Raw genomic sequence first — 8,684 nt, forward strand, 5'->3', positions numbered from 1 at the left:
AAATAGAGAGAAGGTATAGTTGGGAGTAAAAATATCAGAAATTTCTAGTATATATGATTTGCTGAGATTTCCACTGTGTTTTTGTCTACTCAAGAGCTTACAGCTTTCATAGAAAAATAACTAAGTTTTCCAACTATGCAAGGGCTGACCATGATTTCCAATGAGTTGTAAAACCTGGACCACAATCACGTTTCACGGCACTCTTATAGAAGAGCAGGATTGCCAGCCGTGGGCTCTTGGCCAAATTCCAGTTTAAATAATTACAATCTGCTTCCTCTTCCTCTCTCTTTCCATCAACTGCAGCATGGCTTAGAAGAGCATACTGCCCTGTTCTACAGTTTCACACTTTGCATGGAGACATCTGCTCTGTCTCACGCTGGGTATGACTGCATTTCGATGCTAGAAAATGGGAGTCTTCCAAATCCTTTGTAATTTTTTAGAGTATTTGGGTGTGTTTCAGAATGACAAGCAGAATTTAAATGTAAAATCAGTATCTTAATGCTCTGAGTTTCTTTCAGTATATGTCAAGTCAATGTTAAGTAGATCTAAATCATTCCTTTTTTTATTGACTCTGTTAAGGAGTTTTATAAACATATATTTTAAAAGGCTTTTAAATCTCTGTGTATCTTTTATTTGTATAGTTAGAAAGATTTATTATGATCTGGAATCCATTAAATAGTACTCAAGTACTTTGAATAGGCATTAGGCATGTCTACAAGATTGAGTGTAGAAACCCCGGAGCTGCAGAGCTCAGTGTGCACCAGGCTCAGCCTAAGGTAGTTGCATTGCTTCCAGAGCAGACCAGGCTAACTTCTGTCCAACTCTAATCCTGGGTAGAGTGAGCTAGTGTCAGTCTGCTTCCATCCATGCAGGTGGACTCTAAGTGATGTACATCTACTTACTAAGGCAAGAGTGTTTGAATCATTAGACTGTACAATTATAGCAAGATCTTCATCATTTATTGGCTTTATTAAAAACAAACAAACAAAAAAAGCATCTTGTTGTTTGTTTATATTCAGAAATTTCAGAATTCCCAATGGAAAGCAAAGTATTTTCCAACCAGTGATATTTATGAAGTAAAAGATGGCTTGGAAATTAACTGGATTTGATTTATTTGTTTGAAAGAATCAGCAAAGAACTGGCAATATTGATTTTAAGGTATTTCATTACTTAAATGCACTTTTGGAGCATCTGACCGATAAGGAGAGGTTGAAACAGCTGGGACTGCTTAGCTTGGAGAAGGGAAGGCTCAGGGAAGATCTCATCAATGTGTATAAATACCTGATGGGGAGGAATAAAGAAAATAGAGCCAGGCACCTTTCAGTGATGCTCAGTGAACAGAGGCAATGGGCAGAAATTGAAACACAGGAAATTTCATTTATAAGAAAAATCTTCTGTAGTGGAAAACTGGAACAGGTTTCCCAGAGAGGCTGTGGAGCTTCCATCCTTGGAGATACCTAAAACCTGATGGGGCACAGCCCTGAGCACCCTTCTCTGTAGGTGACTTTCTAGGAGTGGGGCATTGGAATAGATGATCTCCAGAGGCTCTGCCAACTTCAACAATTCTGTGATTCAAATGTAATCTATTCTATCAAGTATGTAATTCCTATCTGAACTTAGAAAAGCTGCCCCTGTCAGAGAATGGCCATATGTCAGACAGGTAGGTTACTGCATTAGAAAAAAGGGGAGATCCCTTTTTGCCCTTACGCATTCCTATTTCAGTGTTGGTCAAGTCTTTTCATGAGTCACTTTTTCTTTGACTACAAAGATATTGGGGGCTCATAGCTGAATAACTGATGTTTTGATATGCAGCACTGAGTAAGAATAGATGTACTTATGACAAGAAGAGTCGGTGGACATTTTGGAAAGCTTGTCTTACAGGGCATCAAAACTGACTTCCTTGTGGGATAGCTGGACAGGTGAAGTATAATAAATGGAAGTTTGCCAGGAAAAGATGTGTTGATTTGTAAGAGAACTGACAGGACCTTCTCAGAACAGGCCCTTCAGGGCTGTAATTTTTTTAACGGTACCGTGGGAGAACTATGCTGTAATTGACATGTGGATTTTATGAGAGATGAACAAGTTAAATTGCACTGAGTGATTTAGTTTAGTTTAGTTTAGTTTAGTTTAGTTTAGTTTAGTTTATGTTAGTTTATTGTGGGCAAATGCATGTCAGGTATAGTGCTAATAATACTAGGTGGGTATGTTTACTTTTTAGTTTAAAATATTCAAAGTCTCCATATTTTCTTTCTGAAGAATGTCTACCCTTTTATATACTTCAACAGGGATTAAGTTATAATAGTGTCTCTCATTGAATTAACTTGCACAGTAAATATGAATCCCTGATCTCTCAAGATTTTCTGAATAATTTTTTTCTATAACCTAAGATGAACCCAGTGCTTTGGAGGGTAAGAAGCAAAAGAATATCTTATTTGTAAGGTGAGATGTGATAACATATACACTTTCCTCCATTTTAACCCATTAAGATTTGTATGCATTTAGAGTGACCTTGAAGTAATAATTCTGTTGTTCAGAAACCTTAGATTTTTCTGGACTTCTTGAAAAGAAGGAAGGAAGTTGTGAAACTCATATGTATACAGATGTCAAGTACAGTTAATGAAGATAAGCAGATGCATTCCTTAAGACTAATTAAACAAGAGGAGGGAGCATGTTGTCCACTTTGATTAAGAATTTTCTCTTCAAGCTCCCTACCTGACAAGTCATGTCAGTTCCTTCACATCATTTTTACCAATATGCTTTTAAAATTATTCCTTAAAATATATACCACATTAAAACCACCACCAGACTTCTATGTAATACAGGTTTATAGATTTGCAGCTGCAACTGCTACTTAAGATTGTGACTTATTTTGATGTAACAGGCACACAATAGATGCTGACAAACTACTACACAATATTTGAAAGATATTAAAAGTGATATCAAACAGGCAATCTACAAAATATTTATTGTACATATGACTGTCCTTTCAATATGTCCCAGAATGAGATTTTTCTCTTTTTACAATGGTAAAAACATTAAATAATATTTACACATTGATCTGTTAGCACCCGATGATCTTTCCTACTTGTAGCAGTGTACACTAGCCTTTATGAAGTTTCACACTGTTGACTGCAGACCACCTTACTGGTCTCTGATTCATCAAGAGAGTTTTCAATTCTAATAGCATCTTCCAGTGTGCTTCCATATTCTGTTTCATATGCAGGTCATTGTGTAGACCGTGTATCATCCATCCAAGTCAATTGTAAAAGTACTGAACAGAACCATGTCCTCAAATGATCCTTGCAAAATCTTACTTGAAACGATCTGCCAGCTTGACTGATATAGCTCCTATTTAGGGATGGATTTAAAACTATGTGAGTATAGAAAAACCTTACAGGGATTACTTTTTAGATACATCTTCTTCACAGTGTTCACAGGGACATCATGTGAGACAAGGTCAAAAGTCTTGAAAAAGCCAAAGTCTAACCTCTAAGTTACTCAGTCCTTCTGTCTCATGTAAATCAAATACATCACGCCCCAGCCACCATTACATATACAAGATCTCCTGCAAAGACCCTTCTTTCTGTTCCTGTTCGTGTTGTTTCCAAGTAATACTGTGGTGGTGGCTTCTGCTGAAACTACTTTCCTGCATGAGTTTGGATTGTAAGACACAATAAGGGGGAAATGGAAACTTAATCCTATGGCTGCAGTGGCTATCCCAGCAAGACACCTCTTTTAAAGATCTGTCCTCTGGGACGTCCCTTTCTCTGAAGTAGAAGACAAGCAGAATTGGTGTCCTTGTCACAGCTACTGCTTTGAGCACAGTTGACTGGAGGTTCTGGGCCTGAAGAAATAGCTTCTTATTTGTGTGCGAGGGACAGGATCCGCAGCGCTGAACTGAGTAGCATTCAAAGGATCTGTGTTCAGGGAAGGGATGGGAGTTTGGAAATCTGTTCTCAGGGCAGCTCGCTCAGTTGCTGAAACTACAACAGGAAAACTTTCTTGCACAAAAAAGACAGGGGGAACAGTTTCTGATGGAACGTTTCTATGTAGATTATTATATCCTGTCGCTCATGGTCCTCAGGTTTTAAAAGGCACAGTAGCCCTCGTAGTCATGGCATATGACCCTTAATATAACACAAAAACCACTTTGAGGTGCCGCAGGATTTCTCAGTGGCATTCTACTGCCACATGTCTGTTAGATATGCATTGAGCACTGGTGTGGACTCCATAGGTTCACACACTAATATCCCCATCAAACACTGGAGGACACTTCAAATGGAGATGGATTTAGTTTCTTCCAAAACTAATCTACTTTGAAACCACTGAAATTGGTCTAAGAACCAAACCAAATCACAGCAACTGAGGAAAATGGAGGGATTTATTGATATTTAACTCAGCCTACCGCTCTGAACCAAACTGCTGTAGACAGAGGCAGAAGCACTTCCTTTAGGAAGACTGATTCATGAGGCACCTAAAATTTAGATGCAGATTATTCCTTTAGCCTACCTCGATTTAACCCACATATGCTTTCACTGTATTTATACCCATCCTCAGCCTTCTCACCTCTCTACTTTTTCTGTAATTCCATTTTATTTTTCAGATTATTAAAGTGTTTCTATACTTGCATTTAGCGACAGAGGTCTAATTTTAATTCTGCGTTTTCATTGCATATTTATGTATTGAGGTTGTTTATTTGGGGAAAGCTTTTTAGGATGATGTTGTAAAGTTCCAAGTGACTATAATATCTAGGAAACCCTTGTTTAAGGCATCCCTATCCCACACAGGTATCATGGAATCAGAGAATGTGTCTCAAAAATTCCAGGGATGAGATCCATTGATACAAATAATTACTTGCATGTTGCAAATATTTATTTGGAGTAAATAAAGAGGAGAGAGGTTCTGGTGCAATGACTCACCTACTGACTGAGATGATAAACAATTATGAACAACTGTGAAAAGGTCTCTGTTAGATTTTTGTTATTTCAGGTTTTCACAGGAGAGTTATCCATTTTCTTGTCATCTATTTCCTCTTCTCAGTATAAATAATGCCACAATAAACCCTCTGTTCAATGTTTCTCATTAAATGATACATGCAGGAACATCACATACATCAGAGCCAAAAAACAGCTAAAATGCCCAGGAATAGTGTGTCATAGTGTGGCTAATACAGTAAGGGAACCAGACACCCTGTAATGTCTCAGCTATCACTGGTGTCTGGATACATTAAACAGTTTAAAATACCACAGTCTTCATTAAATAGGGAAACACTTTATTGCAACCATTTTTTTAGTACATGACAACGTACTTGCTTAGGGTCTGCATTGAACGGTACATACATTCAACAGCTGCACAACCCTGGTTTGTGTAGAGCCAGTTCCACAAGGAGCAGCATAGCCATGTTACCACAGATGATTGACTGGCTCTTGTGCATGACATGGTTAATTAGCCTGAACTCATCACCAGAACAGCACTGCTGTACTGCTTATCAGATCTAAGGTAGCATCATTCCTATGGCATGCCATCTAGATACAGATACCAGCTCTCTCAGAGAGAGCACAGTAAAGGATGGACATATCCATACAGTCATTGATAAAGGGCAGAAGAACTCAAATATCATTGTCCAGTCTGATCTTATCAACGACAGAGTCCACAGAGTTTCACAGGGTTATTTCTGCTTCAGGATAAGTAGTCAAAACTTGTCTTTAGAGAAATGCCAGTGATGCCACACTTCTTTGGTGTGACTTGGCCACTAATTTAATGGATTGTTAAGAAAAAAAGTGCTTTGTTTCTTGTTTGGATTTTTAGCTTCACCTTTTTGACAGAGGAACTTGTCAGACTTCTGACTGCTGGACTGAACAGCTCTTTGCTATTTGTCCTGCTTTTGTGTACCATGACAAGTTATCCTTGAGTCACCATGTTGATAAGCTAAGTAGATTGAACTCCTGGAGATTTTCCAGGTCTTTAATATTCCCATGGCTTTTCTTTGACCCTTCTCCAAATTATTAACATTTATCATGAATTCTGAGCACTAAAACTGGACACGTTATTCCAGTAGCAATTGCTTCTCTGCCAAATGCAGCAATGACTTAACCTTCCACTCCTGTCCAGTGTATATACCCAAGGATAGCGTTTGCCTTTTTGTGTTCATGTGGTCTCAATAAAGGGTCATAACATTCCCTCTTCAGAATCATTACTTCACAGGAAAGACCTTGCTCCTGTTTTCATGGCTTGTATTTTTGTTCCTACATGTTAGACCCTCTATTTGGTTGTACAGAAATGTCATTTTCTATTCTTGTTTACCCAGGGTCCATGGACACTCTTTATCCCTGATCTGGCTCTTCTTAATTTTTCACTCCTGTTAGCTGTGTGTCTTCACCAAATTTTGTCAGACAAAACATTATGCCCTTTTCCCCAGTCATTAGTAAAAATGCTCAATGACATAGAGCCAAAAATAGCCCCTCTGGCATATTATGGAAAACATAGTTAATCAAACAAGTCACAAATGCATTCTTATTTACAATTATGTATGGAGATAAACAGTTCTTCATCATTGTAATACATGCTATATTGACCTGTTTTTCTGTAGTGTGTTAATGAAGATGTCACACAGTGCCAAGTCAAACCTCTACTAGAAGATTTTCAGTTTTCCAACCAAAGTAGAATCTTCATTCAAAATATTCAGTAACTTTGCAAAAATATATTTATCTTGGTTTCATTGATTGAAATTAATTATATCAACCTTTCTTAATATTTATTAATCAGTGTATGCAAAGTCATCCATTATTTGGCCTAATACTGTGGTCTGGATGCCACACCTGCATTATCCAGGTCTGTTTTTTTCTCCGTTTTCTGTTTGAAAATAATGGCACAGTGTTAGCTTCTCTTCAGTCCCCTGGAAATTCCAAGGGTTCTTGAAAATCAGCACCAGACACTCTTTATACTAATGTCAACACTAATCTTGACAAGAGTTTGATTATAAGATTATTAGAACTGCTGTCTTAAAATCATGTGATGTCTTGCACCTGTTGGCTATCCTTAGTACCACTGGAGGATATTAAATCATCATCACCTAAGATGAAGACATCATTAATTTTTCTCCCCGGTCCATAATACAGGACTGTATTTATGGATAACTCTATTTATGGAATGCTTCTGCCTTTTCTGTGTTGGCCATTGCAATTCTGTTAGGGTCATCCAGCCTTCATTATTCTTATCACTGGTTTTGTTTGGATCTACCCAGAAAATACTTTAACCCAGATGATTCCTCTTCCATTCCTTAATCTTCCTTCATTAATTTTCTTTATGTGCTGGCTTCTATGCTGTTTGCTGATACCACTCATAAATATGTCTTCTTTTTTATTTGTTCTGCCCTGATTTCTCTTACATTGACTGCTTCTTTTCTTAGATACAACCTTCTGTCTTCTTTGGAGAACTGTAGCTTTTTCAGCATCTAATAAAATATTTCTAAGCAGGTCCTAGTTATCATTCATATTTCTTTTTGCATTATTTCTTCTGTGTATATGTATCATATGGAATGATAAGATACACTACTATGCATACAACTAAGACATGCAGACTGAATGGCAATGGCTGTCACTCAGATGAATCAGGCCTCCTGCCACTTCAACCATCTGCCAGTGGACCAGCACAGGTTTAATGGGAGCAAAGAAACTCAAAAGGATCCACTTGCCATTGCTTTGTACAGAAAGCAGTGAGCCCCCATGTGAGAGACGAGACAAACAACCTGGGAAAGCAAAAGTTGAGGCTGATTGAAGAAATGCCTCAAACACTCGCAAGACAAAACTATGAGTCACAGGGTGCCTTCTGTGGAGGCCCAAGCTGATAACGCTGCCCGATGTAGCTGGGGGAGAGAGCCCTGTGGAGACAGGACGGCTCTGCCCTGGGGCACCTGGGCAAATTTCAAGGGCCATGTGTCCAGTGAATGAACTTTGCTTCATTATCCACAAAATGCATATTAAAGTTGACATCCCTCAATATGCTAACGAGGGCTGTCATGATCATGCTAATGACATCATCCCATGAAACACCTTACCCCTCCCTGTACATGGGATATGTAGCTATGTGGGTCGACCTAGGGGATGGACCCAAGGAAAATGGGTATAAATCAAAGGGGGGAAGAAAGGGCTCTCTCTCTCTCTCTCTGCCCCTCTCCCTGCCCCCCCGACCGTCTGGAGAAAGCAGTGAAGCGAAGAAGACAAATGCCCGCGAAGAAGACGGCCGCCTCCTGGAACCCTCGCCGGCGGGATCAGCGCAGGAACCCAGACTGGTGATCTGTATTCCCCCATTCCCTATATCTCCCTCTTTTCCTTTTTCTATTAAGAAATGCAAAGCATGTTATATTGCTCGCCACAACTTGCTCTGTACTTAGCCAATTATCATGTGTTCAATTAGTGCATTGTAGGTAGTTAATAAATGCTTGAACTTGGAGACTTGTTGTCCGCTCCAATTGGGGATTTGCGAATCTGAGTCACTTGTCCCCCTCGTCGGAGCGGGACGTGACACCCCATCACTACAGAGTAGTACCACCATCATGTAAGCAAAGACGTAGAGGAATGTTGTGCTAGAACTGAGGAAATAAACTCACAAATCCATGGCATTCAACAGTTACATCTTCATAAGATGCAACACAAGACCGGTGTCAGACATGAAAACAATTTTTA

The sequence above is a fragment of the Athene noctua genome, chromosome 1, assembly GCF_965140245.1.
Source record: "Athene noctua chromosome 1, bAthNoc1.hap1.1, whole genome shotgun sequence".
Lineage (NCBI taxonomy): Eukaryota > Metazoa > Chordata > Aves > Strigiformes > Strigidae > Athene > Athene noctua.